Source organism: Microcebus murinus, chromosome 4, assembly GCF_040939455.1.
Source record: "Microcebus murinus isolate Inina chromosome 4, M.murinus_Inina_mat1.0, whole genome shotgun sequence".
NCBI lineage: Eukaryota > Metazoa > Chordata > Mammalia > Primates > Cheirogaleidae > Microcebus > Microcebus murinus.
In genome coordinates, this window is record NC_134107.1 from 45,756,635 (window position 1) to 45,776,211 (window position 19,577).

General features: G+C 34.1%; 1 protein-coding gene and 1 pseudogene across 9 annotated transcripts in view; one reads left to right on the plus strand and one right to left on the minus strand.

The window, feature by feature from the left end:
- SOX6 (SRY-box transcription factor 6) overlaps positions 1–19,577 on the plus strand; it is a 631,508-nt gene that overhangs the window by 92,459 nt on the left and 519,472 nt on the right. For all 9 annotated transcript variants that reach the window (XM_076002133.1, XM_012780692.3, XM_012780698.3 and 6 more), the window contains exon 2: positions 14,462–14,533. The gene's annotated coding sequence lies outside the window, so the exon portion shown is untranslated. The remainder of the gene's footprint in view (positions 1–14,461; positions 14,534–19,577) is intronic.
- LOC105879991 (uncharacterized) overlaps positions 861–19,577 on the minus strand; it is a 48,649-nt pseudogene continuing 29,932 nt past the window's right edge.

The window sequence follows — 19,577 nt, forward strand, 5'->3', positions numbered from 1 at the left end:
CAGTAGGAAAAACATAATTTTATTTCTTTCTTGCAAGGAGACAGGAGAGCAATTAAGTGGTTAACTCAACATAAAGGGCATATGATCCATGCTGTGAGTGTTTGGGAAGGGAGTACGGGTAGGGCAAAACTTTGGTTTCAGAGGTCTCACCATCTTAATTTGGTTGCTTCTAATGAAAAAAATAAAAACAAAGTTGTCCAGAGATACCTTAAAGCTGAAAACCTGAACAGCACGTTTTTGTTGGTATTTTTTATTTTTTGTTTTTTTTGGCTGACTCCTCCTGCAATTGCCTTTCTGGTTTGGCTGATACTTTGTACAGAGCAATGAAGTTTCCCAAAGTGAAGTCTTTCCCTGTGCTCTGGTTCTAAAGAAGGCAGGCTCATAACTTTTTCCGTTCTTTATGGAGAGGGCAATATGCATACCTTCCAAAAGTGAGAAAGAGATTAGATTGCTGCTTCAGAGCTGTGGAATTATTTGGAATGTTTTACAAATGGTTGCTACAACAACAAAAAAGGTAATTACAAAATGTGTACATCACAACATGCTTTTAAAGACATTTTGCATTGTGCTCACATTCCCTGGCTTCAATGTTGTTCCAGAGGTGTTCAACCTCTAGCTCAGCTGGAATCTCTGGGAAGAGACAGAGACAGTTTGGCAAAAAAGTCTCTGTTTGTGTGTGTGTGTGTGTGTTGGGGGGGGGGGTGCCAGCAGGGTGCTGGCATTGGAGAAGGCAACAAAAGGTGAAAGCAGGCTTCCAGTTAAGGATCATCCCTCAGTCTAAAGGTGGGCTTTGGTCAGGCTGGCCTAAGGTGAAGTCCAGGTCAGAGGGAGGAGCAGCGGCAGGGTGGGACTGGGGTGCTCTACATCTCATGCAGGTCAAGCAGAGTGTGGTCTAGCAAACTTTGTGTGCAGAAGTGCTCCTCTTGGGTGCATTTCAGTTTGTCTTCTAAATCATTAATTGTCTTTTCCAGCTTGGCTATGGAGCTCTCAGCAAACTCAGCGCTGTCACTGCCTCCTTGAGTTTATCAATAAGAATCTTTATCTCTTCCTCCTATTTGTCTTTTTTGGGGAGTACTTTTCTTCAGCAGCATTCAGACACTTCAATTTCTGATCTGCTCATCCATCTATCTGCAACAGGATGCTGCCACATCAGCTGGTTCCCCTGTACGTTCAAAGTTCTCCTTCAATGACCACCAACTTCTGAACAACTTCATACTTATCTTGCTATTCTGCAATGTGCTTATTTTTTTTTGAGTTGGCTTCCTAGAATTCCATCTTTTCTTTATTTTTTATGGCACAGTTTTCAATAATCTTTATACCACTCGTACGATCATCAGCAGCTTTTTCTGCTTCCTCCAGCTTTTGCAGAGCAGTGGCCAGGTGCTCCTGAGTGCGGTCCAGCTCCTTTTCAACTACCTGTGTCCTATGGTTCATGGAGGCCACCTCAGGCTGAAGAGCCTGCCTTTCTCCCTCCACTTCCTTGTGCAGGTGCTGGGCTGTCTGCATCCTCAGCCCGCTGCTGCAAAACCTGAATCTTGCACTTTATCGCCTTGATAGTGGTGATTCTAGCCAGGGTGCCTACTGAGCTTCTAACTCAAGCTCTCATTCCTGCCCCCTCTGCTGGGTGTTAAAACTATTTCTCACCTTATTTTCTGTTTTTCTTAATAAATTGATTTATTAGAGCTGTTAGTATTCGTTTTAGTCACACTGTACCAAAAATAAATATACTTTTCAGTTTGCAATTTATCTTTTACTTCATTGTCTTTTTTATACAGATGTTTAAAAATTTTAATATAGCAATTTTATTAATATTTCCTTATTTTAATATCATGCTTAGAAAGATTTTTCTTGCCTCAAGATTATACAAATAGTCCTTTGGATTTTCTTGAAGATTATTTGTGTTTTTAGTTTTTCCATTAAAAAATTCCTCTGGAATTTATTTTAGTGTGAAGTGAAATGTAGAGATTCAGTTATTTTTTTCTAAATGCCTACTCATTCCCAGCCCCATTTATTGAATAGTTCATCTTTCTCTACTGTCTTAAAGTGTCATTTATATCATACTCTAAATTCTTCTTTAAACTGTCATCTATTTCTAGATTTTCTATTGCCCATTGATCTGCCAGTTTTATTCATGTTCCAATATTAAACTATTTTAATTTTTTTGTACTTTTGTAATATTTACAACTTTTAAACCTAAAATTTATTAGATTGTTTTATTATTAGAAAGTAAACATTTAATTTTTGAAATCATCTCAAATTTGTTATTTATAAATAAAATAACATCCTGACATTAGAATATTTCTCTTTAAGTTTTATGTTTTTGTATTGTGTATGTAATGCATGTGATACATATTTTCATTTTCTTTTTTAGAAGAAAGACTTTTCTGTCCAGTAAAATTGTCCCAGGAAGCTACTCTGAGATAAAAGATGCAAGAAGGAGGCTTTGAAATATGGGCTATGTGAGCTTGGCATAATGTCTGTCCCTTAGAACTATGGTGGTTGAAAGGCAGGGGCAGGATCAGTGGACAGAGATGGTGGGATTTAGAATCTCTTAAAAGCAACTGTCTTACAATAAGAACCAATGATTTTTGAAAGGGAAAGGGTCTGAAATATTAAGGAAAACTACTTAAATGAAACATAGAAAGTACATTATGTTTGAAACCAGAGTTGTGAGTTTTAAGTGCCAACTGTGCCACTTAATAGTTTTGTGAATACTTAAACCCACTGAATTTTAGGTTTCAAAAACAAGGATAGTAATCTCTTCTTCATAAGTAATTGTGAGGCTTCAATGAAGAAATGAGTATCAACTGAACAATGCTTGGCCGATAGAATTTGCTTACTAATGGCTTGTTGTCTTCTTATTTTGGAATTCTGCAGAAACAGGGTTGATGGTGATGAAATTTAGGGCTGGAACTTGAATATTGGAGAGCTCTATGCTCTCCTTATCACATCACATTAAAAAAGACAGTGATTTTTGTCCCAGTGCTGGCATTAGAGTAGTAATATAGGGAAATGAGAATTATGTGTATGTAGCAGGGCATTTTTCCTGTGTATATCTACACACACATACACAAACACATACAAACACACACACATACAGTGTTCCATCAAATCTTGCGTGTGTGTGGGTGTTCAGAAAAAGAAAGTCAAATTAGGAAAATTTCAGGGCAAGAATAGATAGGAATTGGTAGTTGTTTGGGGTTTGGGGAGATGGGAAAGTGCTGGCACTGGAGAAATATATTCAAATCTAGGCATTTAACTGTTTCCATTTTACAAAGTATCTTTTGTCAAATGAGTTAAGTGCAAGAATAAACTAACATTTTATGAGAGAAGTGAATGCTGAAGTTCCCATTTTACAGATGAAGTAACTAGAGACATTTATTTTCCTCATGCAATGGACATAAGTCTAATAATTAGAAACTTTGACTTATAATGAAAGCTCTGTCACTACCAACTTGTCATGTGGTCCTAAGTGAATTATGTATTTATTTCCTTGCCTATAAACTTGAGCATATCTCATTCTGCTATCCCTGATATTCTTCACTTAGGAAATGAGGCAATCTCTGAGGCTAGGCCAGATCTTGTCTGGATTTCAAAGTGAAATCTTTAAATTTATGCAGAAGATTCAAAGGATAAGCAGGATTTCTCCACATGATGCTCTTTGTTTCTTTGTTTCTTCGAGTGAGCAAAAGACCTAATTATGGATGGGAAGGGTTAACCCATATTGTACAACCAAGCTCCCAGTAGGTCTGCAGTGTTTATGTGTTGAATGTGATGATGTGGCAGCATTGCCAAAGACACAGCTCTAGGGTGTTAAACCCTTAATGCACTCTTCTTTAAAAAGTGGATGAATATACTAGCCACCACATCATCTGTGTAATTTGTGACTTGGGCACATTTCAGTTGAGGCTCAGGGAAAATACAAAAAGGAAAATATATTTATTAATAGAAGGCAAACTCCATCTAGGAAGCATTTTCATATGTCTAATCCTCACAAAAACCTTGGGAGTTAAATGGTAATATCCTGATATGTAAAAGCATTTGGTTTGTTTTAGAAAAAGAAATTATATAGTTTTATAATCTGCTTTATTCACCTCACGTGTTTCACACAAACCTGTAATTATTTGTCTTCTTCAGTAGACTGTGAACTCCTTAAAGTCACCAACTCTGCTTCATTCATTTTAATTTTTCTGGGGCTTAATGCAGTGCCTAGCACAAGCAAACATTTAGTAAATGATGAGTAACTATGATTTACTCTAGGGATTAGGACTCCTAGGCATTTAGCCCAAAGCTACCAAATTTTTATTTTTCTCTTCTTTTAGCATATCTTCCACTTTTAATTTCTATCATAATTGAGAAGTGCTTCAAAAATATAAAGTGCCACATACATGCAAGTTCAGACCATGTTGACTCTCTGTGTTCACATAAGTCGTTCTGGTCTGTATCCAGTTGATAATGCAGCTGTTATTTTTATAATCGTCTAAGTACATATTTGCACAACAGGCGGTGTCAACTCATTTAAGTTACTTGCTGTTATTTGCCTGATACTTTAAATTACAGAGCTCCATTACTGAAGTCATTATTTGTGGTTAAGAGGGAGTGGTACTGAGAGTGGTAACAAGACAAGTTTCTTAAAATGTAGATCAAAATTGACCTTCTTTACCTGTTTTTAAATTTATCTTGATTTAAATGCCTAGAGCAAGTACAAAAGACAGTCCTGCCTCATTTCTTTCTATCAGTTTATTCTATACAAAATAATAGATTGATTAAAAAGATGTATGGGCTTAAAAATTAGTAATTATTTGCAAGATTTTGTTAAATGATTGCTTTAAAAATATTATGCCACTCTACTATTACTCTATTTTGTGAGCAGAACTCAGGGAGAGAAAACTCAGTAAGGGTAGGAATCTTTTCTTTCTGGGTATGATAATGCACTGCAAATGTGAGAGTATTCTAACTATAATATTTATTTTACAATGAATTCAAATTGTCAGTTGCTGGAGATCTGGGATTGTACATTTTTATTGTCCTATATTCTTAGAGATTCCTATTCATGCCATGCATCCTGTGGGCTTTCAGAAATGTTAACTGAATTGCTGGAGAATTGCTTATATCTTTATCTCAAAAAAAAAAAAAAAAAACAACCCAAAACAAACAACAACAAAACAAAATAAACCACCCTGCAATAAATAAATAAGATTAAAATTTTCAGCCATATTCTATCTATGTCTAGTTTCTCATATTTCCTTACATTTAAGAAAATATTTTATTTTTAAAAAACAAGAACTCCAAAATTATTGAGAATCTTTTCAGTAAAATATTTTATAGTTACAAAATATTTATTTTTCCACAAATGTTTTTGTGAACTTACCCACATTTCATACAGTTGCTTTTTAGCTTAGCAGTGTTTGAATTTTGGTGTGCTAAGAATTGCCTGGGAACTATGCTTAAAAAATAGGTTTCTGGACTACCCTCTCAGAATCAATCGGTCTGGGTGGGATCTTAATAATATTTAAAAAAAAATTATTTTAATAAGCACTCCAGGTGGTTCTGATAAAAGTAGTCTGAGGATTATGTTTTGATAATCACTTTATTCTCCAGTCCTGCTCACACATGACCTCTTTCGCTGCCTTTTGTTCTGAAGCTGATATCATATATGCCTGAAATTAGACAGGTTGTAAGAAAAAAGATATTAAAAACACAATAGTAGCTGTTATTTCAAAGAAGTATATTTTGATAAGAAAAGTAAGAGTCATGAAGGAAGGGATAAAGGAGAGCATATTTATTGAGTGAAAAGTTACAATATATATTCCAAAATTCTTTTGGACCCAAAATTCAATTTGACCCAAATTTTTATTTGATTTTCTGGTCAAGTTGTCTTGATGCCTTATGTTGTGTTTATGGAGTATATGGACTTTTTCTGTAGTCGAGACCTCAAAATACAAGAGTTTGAGGGATTAAGTCATGTGGTGATTCTGCATACATACACCTTTTGGAAGTTTGTGGTTTGTATTTTGATGTTGGTTCATAGTGATAAGCTGCCTTTATAAAATGCCATTATAAAGTAAAGACATGCTGTCTACTAAATAATCTCATTCATTTTTTTCATATAGATGCTATTTTATACTGACCATCTTTTCTACTGATAGCTCTTATTGAATTATTTCAGGAGAATAGTAAAGTGTTGACAGTTGTGAAAATGTCTCAAACATATACAATTCTATCTCTGATTTACAATTCAGCTATACATGTTGGAAGAGGTGTACTGGTGGGCCTATGAAATGCAACATTAATTCCTCCTCTCCTGACCCAGAAATACCTTGATCCTGACCATCTATAATTTATTAAAGCAGGCTTAGGAAATATTACATTAAAGTGTAAAGGTTTTCTTCCTAGTGGGTGTGGATACTATAAAATTGAAGAATCTTAAGAGTGGTGGTGGTGACTTTTTTTTTTACTGACATAAATATTTTTATTTATTTATTTATTTATTTTTATTTTTTTTATTTCGGTATATTATGGGGGTACAGATTTTAAGGTTTCAATAAATGCCCCTCCCCCCTCCCCCCACAAGTCTGAGCCTCCAGCATGACCATCCCCCAGATGGTGCACATCTCACTCATTATATATGTATATACTCCCCTCCCCCCTTGGTGACTTTAAAAGAGAACTATACAGCAGTTCCTAAATACCAGTCTATAGCCAGGTCAGCTGTAACAATCACCTGCAGAACTTTTAAAAAATGGAAACTCCTGGCCCACTCAAGAAGATTCTCGTTTAGTCCAGAGTGGGTCCGAAAAATTTGAATTTTATAAAAGCTATCTAGGTGATTACATAATTAGCTAAGTTTGGGTACAACTTTCAACTTACAATTCAGTGTAAGAATTCTTTCTACAACATTCCTGGCAGAGTCAGCCAGTCTCAACTTTGACAACTCCTGTTTTGTGAGGCAACTTATTCTATTGCTTTTAAAGATTTTTCTTGGCCTAAATTAAAATCTACCACTTTGTAATTTCCACCTACTGGTATTGTTCTTTCTTTTGGAAAGAGGAAAGAGAAACTAACTTTCAGTCAGCATTTACTATATTTCACTTGCTGTGTTTGGTATTGTTACCTCTTTGTGTGCTTGAAAATATTAAACTAGGTAATTTCCTTAGGTGCAAAAAGGAGCATCAGAGTAGATCGAGTAGATCGGCAGTTTTCAAAATGTGGTCTATGGATGCTGGGGACCCCTGAGACCATTTAAGAGAGTATGCAGTCAAAAATATTTTTGTCATAATGTGAAGTTGTTATTTGCAGTTTTCTTTTTCTTTCTTTTCTTTCTTTCTTTCTTTCTTTCTTTCTTTCTTTCTTTCTTTCTTTCTTTCTTTCTTTCTTTCTTTCTCTCTCTCTCTCTCTCTCTCTCTCTCTCTCTCTCTCTCTCTCTCTCTCTCTCTCTCTTTCTTTCTTTTTTTTGACAGGGTCTCACTCTGTTGTCTGGGCTAGAGGGCAGTGGCGTCAGCATAGCTAACCACAACCTCACGCTCCTGGGATATCAAGCAATCCTCCTGCCTCAGCATCCTGAGTACCTGGGACTAACAGATACATGCCACCACACCTGGCTAATTTTCCTTCCTTCCTTCCTTCCTTCCTTCCTTCCTTCCTTCCTTCCTTCCTTCCTTCCTTCCTTCCTTCCTTCCTTCCTTCCTCCCTCCCTCCCTCCCTCCCTCCCTCCCTCCCTCCCTCCCTCCCTCCCTCCCTCCCTCCCTCCCTCCCTCCTTCCTTCCTTCCTTCCTTCCTTCCTTCCTTCCTTCCTTCCTTCCTTCCTTCCTCCCTTTCTCCCTCCCTTCCTCCCTCCCTCCTTCCTTCCTTCCTTCCTCCCTCCCTCCCTCCCTCCCTCCCTCCCTCCCTCCCTCCCTCCCTCCCTCCCTCCCTCCCTCCCTCCCTCCCTTCCTTCCTTCCTTCCTTCCTTCCTTCCTTCCTTCCTTCCTTCCTTCCTTCCTTCCTTCCTTCCTTCCTTCCTTCTTTCCTCCCTTTCTCCCTCCCTTTCTCCCTCCCTTCCTCCCTTCCTTCCTCCCTTCCTTCCTTCCCTCCCTCCCTCCCTCCTTCCCCCTTCCTTCCTTCCTTCCTTCCTTCCTTCCTTCCTTCCTTCCTTCCTTCCTTCCTTCCTTCCTTCCTTCCTTCCTTCCTTCCTTCTTTCTTTCTTTCCTTGTGTTTTTATAGAGACGGGGGTCTCACTACGTTGCTCAGGCTGGTCTCGAGTGATCCTCCCACCTTGGCCTTCAAAAGTGCTAGGATTTATTTGCCTTTTTCAATGTATTGACATTTGCATAGAGGATGTAAAGCATTTTTGGATAATAACTACTGGTGCCTTAGTGCAAATCAAGGCAGTGGCACCAGGTTGTATTAGTCATTGAATTCTTTATCATTACCATTTGCAGAACAAACAAGAAGCCAGTTTCTCTTAAGAATGTTGTAGATGAAACAGCAAAAATTATTAATTTTATTAACTCTTGATCTTTGAGTACTCTTTTAATTCTCTATGTGGTGAAATAGGAAATCTACATAAAATACTTATGCTACATACCCAACTACAGTTGGTTATCTTGAGGAAAATCACTTGTGTGATTGAGTTGAACTAAGTACTTTTTTTGGAGAACATTTTTTTACTTGAAAGAATGACTAATAAACACACAATGGTTATTTAGACTTGGATACTTGGTAGACATATTCTCAAAAATGTCTAAAGTGAGCTTGTCCATTTTAAGAAAAGCAACATACACTTTTTTTTTAATCAATAAAATTGAGCTTTCAAGAGAAAATTAGTAGTTTGGAAAGCTTGCATTCACCACCATGAGCCTGATGGCTTCCTGATACTTAAAAACTTTTCTGGTAAGATTGGTGGTGGTATTAAGAAATGTGGTTTTAAAAAATATTATACAATAAAATGTATCAACCTTTTAAACGTCTGCATAATTCAGTGAACCAATATTTCTCAAATGAACTAATGTATGATATTACAAAGACATGCATGGCTAAAAGATCCATTTAAAGGCTAGTGGATTTTAAAGTAACAGAATACAAAATGTTTATTGATACTCAGGTTTTAGACTACATATTGCAATTAATGTTTGAGAAATCATTACTTGTCAAATTTTGATATAGTATCAAAGGATAGCCACAATTATCCAAAATTCTATTAAACCACCTTGCCTTTCCATTTATATATCTGTGTGAAAATGGATACTTTTCACATACTTCCATCAAACCAACATGTCACAACAGAGTCAATGTGATAGCACTTGTGAGAATCTAGCTGTCTTTTTCTAAACCAGGTATTTAAGAGATTTGAAAAAATGTAAAACAATGCCAATTTTCTCTCTAATTTTTTGTTTTGGGAAATGAGCTTATATTTCATAAAATATGTCATGTTAGCATGTAGTAGGTTTATTATTATTATTTTACATGAATTAATAACTATTTAAATTTTTTGAAGTTTTGCTTTCTAACATAATAGATGTTGATAAAATGTAATGATAGCTTTTTGGGACTCTCAGTAATTTTTATGAATATAAGAGTCCTGAGACCAGAGTTTGAGAACCATCAAACTACATCATCTGGACTACATCATCTCTAAATTCATTCCAACTACCATCTTTAGAACATGGAACAATTCTAATGTAACATGGTTCCTATAAAGTTTCTTAGACATTTTCCTCTGAATGCTTTGTCAATGTCCCTTCCAGATTGTGGCCCTCAATACTGAAATAATATTGAAGATGTAGGTTGAGCAGAATAGAATACATGAATAGGCTACTCTGAGTTGGCTTCAATAATAACTATCTTTGGAGATCTTTAAGAAGAGATGAAATGCCTATTTTTTTAAGGAAGCAATTTCTTCTAGAAAAGCAGAGTGGTGGGCTAGGTAGCATCTTAAATTGTTTTTTTTTTTTTTTTGATACCTTGCAAATACTCTTACCTTTTGCATCAGAAGATATAAATACTAATGACTAAAACCTCATTTTCCATCCACTATTGTGATGTTCTTAATTATTAGTAATTGTATTTTTTTAAAAAATACTTGGGCATTAGCTTGGTATCAGTCCCACTGAAAGTCAAATTTCACATTTTATTTTTTATAGTTAATTCAAATACTGCATAATTAAACATAATTATTAAGGAGAAAAGGAAAGCTGAGCATTATGGAGTCCAAGAAACATGGGTTTTGGCTAGTAAAACTGTAAACAGAAAAAGTGATAATAATAGTAAAGAGGTTTTTAAAAATTTTTTAAATTGATGTAGCTTTGGGGCAAATAGCAATAGTTTTAATGCAAAAATTACATCTTCAGGAAAACTTATTTGAATTTGCATACAGGATATTTGTGATGCCTTTCTAATTTTTATTTTGATATATAAAAGACCAGGAATTGATATTTTCCCAAAAGTTAGTTGAGAAAATAAATACTTTAAAGGCAGTTGTTTCAACTCAGTGGCTCATTATGTATAACATTATTAAAATTAGTGAATCAATAAATTTTAAAAAGTTATTTAATTCTTGATCAGTTTTAAGCATGGAATGCTATAATTTGATGTAAAGGTGAACAAAGTCTGTTACAGGTGTTTTTGGTAGCACTTTAGTACTTAAATAATACCTTACCATCATTGACTCTCAGGGTTGGAAGGTCATTTAATCCAACCACCCATTTGATGCTTGAACCTTCTTGCTTTAATAAAACAAAAAGGAGGGTGATTTAAAAAAAGAAATAGGTGTGGCTTAGAGACAGAGCTTTAAGCAGATTAAAAAATTTAGTTTGAAAGCTTTTAAAGTCTAATTATACAGGGAGGTGGCAGTGTTTTTATTTGGTGTTTACCTTTGATCTATTACCTATTTTTGGTAGAGTGGGGCATACTTTTGTAAAAATGTTTATGGTTTCTTCATTTGATGTCAAGATCCTTGTTTGAAGTTGTCCTGTAATTTTGAGGGTTTTAAAAAAACTATTAATAATATTAATATTTGGCTTTTGCTTTCAGACTAATAGCAAGTTACCCTAGATCCAGCTAATTTCTTTTGAATGTATAAGTGATATACTGAATTTTAGATGTAGCTTTCTTATTTTGGGGCACATTAGACATGTTAATTATAAAAATATTTAAATAACATCAAATAATAAGAATGAGAAAGTAAGGAACCTATAGCTCTGCTCAATGTTAACATTTTTGTTAAACTGTACTTTGTGAAACTTGCATATACATATTTGATTTTCACATATGTGCACATATACATTTGATTTTCTATAAATTGATTGGCTTCTATTATACATGTACTTTTTAAAATTCAACAATATATTGTGAACAATATATTTTTATGTCAGTAAGTATAGATTTATATCATAATTTTTAATAATTACAGAATAGTGTTATATATATGTACCATAATTTTCTTATCCAACCAGTAGGTTATTTCCAATTTTGGCTATAATAAAAATACCATTATTATATAAAGATAAAGACATATTACATTATATATCTTTTATCATTTTTGTAAGTATCATTGCAAACTCAAAGATATGAACATTACAAATTTTAATATTTACTGTCAAATTGCTATTCAGAAAAATTACACACAATTTATAATCCCATCAATAGTACCTGAAAATGCTTATTTTTTCACACCTTTACTAATACCAGTTTTTGTCCAGTTTATGAAATATTTTTCCAGTGTTGTGGGTGAAACTATTTCATTTATATTTCTGTGATTATTCAGGAGATTGTACACATTTTTATGTTATTGGACATTTGTATTTCTTCATTTGTGGATTATTTATATTCCTTGTGCATTTTTACACTGAAGTGTTTGTAGCAATGCATTTTTTATTTGGCAAATTAAGAATGTGTAACCTATTTGATGCCTCGATAGTATGGAGCATGTTACTACCATGGTTAGATGTAATAGTCTGTGACCCAGGTTGGATTACTAAGTTTTTTAATTTAAATTTTTATGTTCTTACTGTCCAGAACAATCCCTAACTTTGGTCACAATTTGCTAAATGAATGAATGAATGAGTGAATGAAAAAATAGAGGAATAGAACAATCTTGGGGTGATTGGGTGTTCTGAAGATTCATTTTACTAAACAGATTTGAGATTTTCCAGAATAGATAATGATTTGTGCTGGCATTTCTTTCTCTGTCTACTCATTTTATGCTATCCTCAGGACCAAATCAACCACTTTTATATCTGGAAATGTCTTCTTCAGCCTAAGCTTTTCTGGTCTAAAAGAAGGACTTCAAGTTGTGTGCATTAATTCTTAAGTCTTTGCCCATCATAAAATGTTGCTTGTTTGTTACTAAATACTCTGCATGAGGAAGTGTACAATAAAGTCATTTTTTTCTTTTATAATAATGAACTCTGTGCCCTTAGGAACTTACTTTTTTTTGATTCTTTGCTCTAAACTTCACCAGTAGTGCAAATCAGTTGATAATGTGATGCAGAGTTGCTTTTAACATAAGTAGCAGAATTGCACTGATATTACAAATGAGATTTATTGACTTTGTATTGGTATATATTAAAATATTATTTGCCTTGAATGTCTGGAATCTAACTTGTTCCAAAATTAGAGATATTTCTGGAGTTAGGGATCTTAATTCCTAAAGAGTTCATTGATGAAAAAATTAGATCTGTGTTAGTTGCAATATTTACTGGTTACATTTTATTTTATCCTTCCATTGTTTATATGTGAATGAAGGAAGGGGATGTATTATATATCTTGCATAATACCAATTCATGCTTTCAAAAGAATAGTTGCCAGAAAAGCAAGGTGTGATGTTTTAAAAAAATGTATAAATACTAAAAGCCCTTTTGGATTCTTCCAGAGTTTAGGCTTTTGGATATACAGCATTTGCTATACATTTATTTTGTGGATACCTTCTTTATAAAAAAACTATAATTTATAACTCAGGGGAGGATAAAATGTGAATTGCTTGTACCAGAACTAGTACTCTTTGCTAGTTTGAGATAGTACACATAGTGTGTCCAGGTAGGGTTGTTTGGTGTCCTAGATAAAATTACTCTCCTGGATCCCCAAACAGTAGAAAGCTAAGAAGGAGACAAGGGTGTAATGCTAAAAATTAATGATAGAACTACCTTCCCCTGGCCAGACTCTCCTGTACTTTTTGCATTGGTGGAAGTAGGCATTACAGAGTTGCTGGAAACTGGTGAAACTAGAGTGGGAAGGCCTGAGGCACCATTTCCTACAAGGATAGGGAAGTCTAGTGAAAAAACCTAGTGGGACATTAGCTGTCAATACTTAAAGCTGTCCAATGCCTAGGCCTTTTATTATCTATCGACTAGAAAATAGAATAAATTATCTGGATCATTTAGGTAAAAGCATATATTAGGGGCTGGGGAGGAGCTGAGTTAGATATTTATTTTACATCCCAGCTTATTTCAGATGCCAATAATCTATTAAGATCATTTGTGCTTTAAATGCAAAGTTGGGCATGGTAGTTCCTACAAATGATATTGATCAAGATCTATGTTTTTCAGAATGAATTTTATTTAAATCTAGTTAGCTATAACTGGCTATATTTAAAAAATGCAGATTGAATCAAACCAATCCCTAGGTTTTCCCCAGAGCCTAGGAAAGTTTCTGACCTAAATTGAGAACTTAAGCTCTATTATTATTTTCAGTTGAATATGCTACACATAGCCATCCTCACATTTTGGAAAGAATACAGCCTCCGCAACAAAGTTTTTTTGTTTTAATAGAAATAAATATGTGGTGTATTTAGACCAAACAATAAAAATAAGCTACCAAACTACCTTTTAATGTATGGGTGTTCTTGAGAGAGGAAATCATAGATACTTAGAGGCATAAAGTGACTCATTCTGTTAAAAATTTTTATAAGGCTAGTTCTATGTTTCTGAGTTGCATCTGTTACCTCTTTAGCTAGAACTAAAGTGTGTATAAGCAAAAGAATTTTGGACTGAACTGTGGCTTAGACAGAATGCCTTGTACACAGCATAAGTGTCTAATGAGTTCTATACCTTAGGTAGAACAAAAATTACATCCTTCTACCTGCAGGGTATTCCTGTTGAATGCATTCAGGATATTCTCTGTGAAGCTAATTCATTTCAAATTGCAGATATAAATTAAACAAGTTTTTCAAATGTAACTTGTGAACCTTTATTCTCTTTAAATTTTTTTCCCTTTTGTTTTTACTTATTCATACTTTTAAACACCTACTTTATTATTGACAAGTTTTTAAAAAGCCATAATGGATGGACATGTATTCTTAGATGTAGAACAATGAAATAATTTTCTTTTGGCATTATCATCTTGGAAAAATTTGTTAGAGTAGATGGGGATAACTGCCTGAGCTAAAAATAGTATGATTTGTAGCCAGAATGTATACTTCTTCAATAAAGCATATAAATGCAATTTATTTATCCTTTTTCATTTCATTTTATGTCTAAATTTTCAGGTCACTTTCATGAATTCAAAGGCAATTTACCAGTGATTTCTGGGTGCTGGGGCTGATTTCTTGTGCATATTTGTAAGTATTGGTCTATTTATTACTTTTCTCATTGTTTAATGAAATAGTTACAGTTTGTAAACAAGTTCTTAATTCCTATTGTGTGTGAATTTTTATTAGTTTTTGTAAGTGTTTTGTAAGTATTTTTGTAGGAGGAGTATAGAAAAAAATACCAGCTGGTGAAGGAAGCATCAGTTTGTTGTGATTTCCAGTGAAATAACACCATACAGAGGCTATTATAATAAACTTAAAGAATAAATATTTTGCTTTTGAGAATAGGGCTCAATTGTAGGAATCAGTTATCTTAAACTGTCTAGTCTATATACACTTGAATAATTTATCCTGATAACTTCTGGCAGTCTTTTCATTGTCTGAACCTGAAAAGTACCCATGCCTGTAGAAAAGATATAAGATGACACAGAATACAAAGAGCTGTCAGTACACAAGGAGGTTATGTACAGGCATACTTTGTTTCATTGCACTTTGCGGATGTATTTTTTACAAATTAAAGGTCTGTGATAACCCTATATTGGGCACGTCTATTAGCACCATTTTTCCAACAGCATGTGCTCATTTTATGTCTCTCTGTCACATTTTGGTAATTCTCACAATATTTTGAACTTTTAAATTATTATTATATCTGTTATGATGATCTGTGATCAGTGATCTTTAATGTTACAATTGTAATTGTTTTGGGATGCCACCAACCACACCTATATATGACGGTGAACTTATGTGTGTTCTGTTTCACCTACTGGCCATTACCTCACCTCTTTTCCTCTCCTCAAACCTCCCCAATCTCTGAGGCACAATAATATTGAAATTAGCCCAATTAATAACACTACAATGCTCTTTAAGTGGTCAAGTGAAAGGAAGAGGAGCATGTTTCGTACTTTAAATCAAAAGTGAGAAAGGCATGTTGAAAGCAGAGACAGGTCGATTGCTAGGCTTCTTGTACCACACAGTTAGCCAAGTTGTGAATGCAAAGGGAAAGTTCTTGAAGGAAATAAAAAGTACTACTACAGTGAACACATGAATGATTGGAAAGCAAAACAGCCTTATGGTTGATATAGAGAAAGTTTTAGTGATCTGAATAGAAGATCAAACCAGGCATAACATTCCCTTAAAGCAAAGCCTAACCCAATGCAAGCCTATAACTCTTCAATTCTATGTAGGCTGAAAGAGGTGAGGAAGCTTCAGAAAAACAGTTAGAAACTAGCAGAGGCTGGTTTACAAGGTTTAAAGAAAGTAGTTGTTTCTAGAAATAGTGCAAGGTGAAGCAGCAAATGCTGATGTAGAAGTTGCAGCAAATTATCCAGAAGACCTGGCTAACTAAGGTCATTATTAGAAACAGCTACACTAAACAACAGATTTTTCAGTTTCTGAAACAGCCTTGTACAGAAATAAGATGCCATCTAAGACTTTCATAGCTAGAAAGGGGAAGTCAATGCTTGGCTTTAAAGCTTCAAGTGACAGGCTGAATCTCTTGTTAGGGGCTAATGCAGCTAGCTGGTGACTTTAAGTTGAAGCCAATGCTCATTCACTATTCTGAAAATCCTAGGCCCCTTAAGAATTAGGCTAAATCTGCTTTGCCTGTGTTCTGTAAATGGAACAACAAAGCATAAATGACAGCTCATTTGTTTACTGCATGGTTTACTGAATATTTTAAGCCCATTGTTGAGACCTACTGCTCAGCAAAAAGATTCCTTTCAAAATATTACTGCTTATTCAATGCACTTGGTCACCCAAGAGTTCTGATGGAGATGTTGAAGGAGATTAATTTTGCTTTCATGCCTTCTAACACAATATCCATTCTGCAGCCCATAGATCAAGGATTAACTTCAACTTTCAAGTCTTATTATTTAGGAAATATAATTCGTAAGGCTATAAAAGTCATAGATACTGATTCCTATGATGGATCTGGGCAAAGTAGTTTGAAAACCCTCTGGAATGGATTTTATCATTCTATATACCATTAAGAACATTTGTGATTCATGGGAAGAGGTTGAAATATCAACATTAACAGGCGTTTGGAAGAAGTTGATTCCAACCCTCATGCATGCCTTTGAGAGGTTCAAGACTTCAGTGGAGACAGTAACTGCAGATATGGTGGGAATATCAAGAGAACTAGAATTAGAAGTGGAGCCAGAAGATCTGACTTAATTGCTGCAATCTCATGATAAAACTTGAGCACATGAGGAAGTGCTTCTTATGAATGAACAAAGAGAATAGTTTCTTGAGATGGAATCTACTCCAGGTGACTATGCTACAAACATTTTTGAAGTAACAACAAAAGATTTAGAATATGACATAAACTTAGTTGATGAGGCTGTGATAGCATTTGAGAGGATTGACTCCAACTTTGAAAGAAATTCTTCTGTGGGTAAAATGTTATCAAAAACAGCATCACATGCCTGTACTAAGGAATCAAAGACTCACTTGGTGAATATGTAATGTATACCAAAATGGTAATATTCCTCCTTTCTTCCCAATCCTCAAAACACTATTATATTTTAAGTGGTATTTTGGAAAACAAAGGTAATTTTTCTCAGGGAAGAAGGTAAATTTCAAGAAAAAATATTAAATAAACTTGAAAGATCTATTAGAGTACTCAAAATTAATTGATAAATATTTATTATGTAGAAATGATTTAGAGTATGTACCAGGTATTCAAAAATTCCTGTGTGTATATGAGCCTATATTTACATAACGTGAGTTTAAAATGTATTTATACATGTACATGTATAAACCACTGATATTTAAAAGGCTCTTTTACATTTGATAACAGCAAAGACATAGGAAACTTTTTCTTGTTAGTATACTGCTATAGGAGTTTTAGACAATATACTTCTAGAAATTACTTGAAATAGATAATGTTATAAATTAGAGTTTAAGTGATTCAGTGTTTAAGCAGAGAGCAGGGAAAATTTATTTAAAACTACATTTTCTTTTGATAGTAGTATTGATTTGGATAGGCATTTTGAATTATTTAAAAAATAGATGTTCATGTTTAATAAAATTATTTAATACATTTTGTGTATTTTAATTCTTTAAGAATGATTAAGTTTATGAAATTATATCAATTTAAATTTTATTATTTTAAGACTTAATTCTTATGTAAAACACAAAAATGTATAAACTGTGTGGTTCATTTATATTAACTATAAACTTTTAATTTGCCAGAGATATCATGGTGAGGATTAGAAAGCACAGAAGGTGGAGAAAAAAATATAAAGTATCTTTGAAGGGCTGTTGATGAAAACAACAGAGGATTCTAAGGAATTAAGCTTGTCCTGTTAGAAATCTGAGTGAAGGGAAATAATATCGAGTTATCCAAATCTTATCTTAGTTGCTTTATCCTTTCTTTTACCTCTTTTCTCTCTTCATATCATTTAGTCATTCCCTTTAGTAAGTTTTTAGGATTATTAAATTTTTTAAAGTGACAAATAGAATTACCAGCATTTCAACCAAGATGGCTTAATAAAAACATAGTTTACATTTCTCATTACCCAAAGGCTCTGTTTCCTGAATTCTTCACATCTTTCCCGTTAGCAAGACACACATAGAATAGCTTTGAATGGAGATGATCCAATTAGCTAGACATTTTCTTGGACTTAACAAAGGGAAAGGTGAAAATTAGAAGAAGGGACACTGTTGATGTAGTTTTTATGTGGTATTTCTGGAGTTTAGCTTAAAAGAACTAAAAACTTTTAGTCATATTTTATCTAGTCACTTAGACAGAAGTCAGCTAGTCATACAGGCCTAAAGCAATTATTTTCCAGTCTTGATCATTTCCATTTGTTAGTTTAGGGCCTGGACTTTGCTGTTCCTTTGGTCGGTGATCTCAAATTTTGTTAGGGCCATCTTGTGACTGCAGAACTGTCTTATTAAAGAAATGTAGCATGATACTATGCCCAAGATAAGTCAGAAGAAAATATGGCATACAAAATTCTTGAGTTTATATTTCTTTCAGTTATTGTGGAAACTGTTCACCATTTATACTGAATGATGAGACAGTTAAAACAATAGACATATTTATCTAGTCAGGCCTAAGAACAAACAAATGGGTTCAGTGACAAGGGTTTCTTTTATGAACCTTAATTTCCATGTCCTGAAACTGCTTATTTGCTACATGATCTAAGGCAGAAAGTTATACCTCATGGCCATGGGAAGGTTTCTTAGTAAGGTGTGCAGAAGTCTGTCTGAGATAAGGAAGGTGGGATATTGTTTTGCACATGCATAATGAATGGGCCACACCAAGAGTGTGTGAGAACCGATTGGAATCTTAACTACTCAACGTCAGTCAGCCACCTAGGTCAGAAGAGGAGAACACTGTGAAAGAAAACGCTATCTCTTCAGAAGCTGCATCTTATTTCAATTTTTTAATTCTTATTAAAAAAATAAAACTACTTTTCTCTTTTTCCTAAGTAGGTATTGTGGAAAACCTTGTTTTGCATGTCAATATCCCACATTTAATTTTTTTCATCTCTAATGGAAAATAATTATGTATTTATTATAGAATGTCTTTTTTTCCCCTTGGGTAGATGCCTAGTAGTGAAAGCATTACATGCAACCAAAATGTTTGTACGCTCATAATAATATCCTGAATTAAAAAAAATTATGTAATTCTGGCCATTCAGTTTTACCACGGCAAAAATGATTGGTTAACAGCAACAGCAAACCAGAGATAGTTCATTGGGTACCCTGCTTTTTCAGGTTACCCAAACCTTTTTAGTAATTTGACAATGAATTCCCTTTTATAAAATTCTGTCTTTATTCATGGTCTCTAATAGCAACCTTTTTACTGAAGTCTCTGACAAGGATTTTATTTTCTGATACCAGAAGTGATTATTGTCTAACCCTGGCTTGAGGCAATAATAATAACAACAATAGAATCTTAAGTTGGTGTAACACTTGATTTTGCACACATTAAGTTGGCTGGATTTCATAAAAACTGTAGGATGAGTAGGAATTATCTGTATTTTTGCAAAGTAGCAAAACTCAAAGCTAGAATTTATTTATAAATTCAGTGTTCTTTCTACAACACCATGCTGTCCTCCCTCAG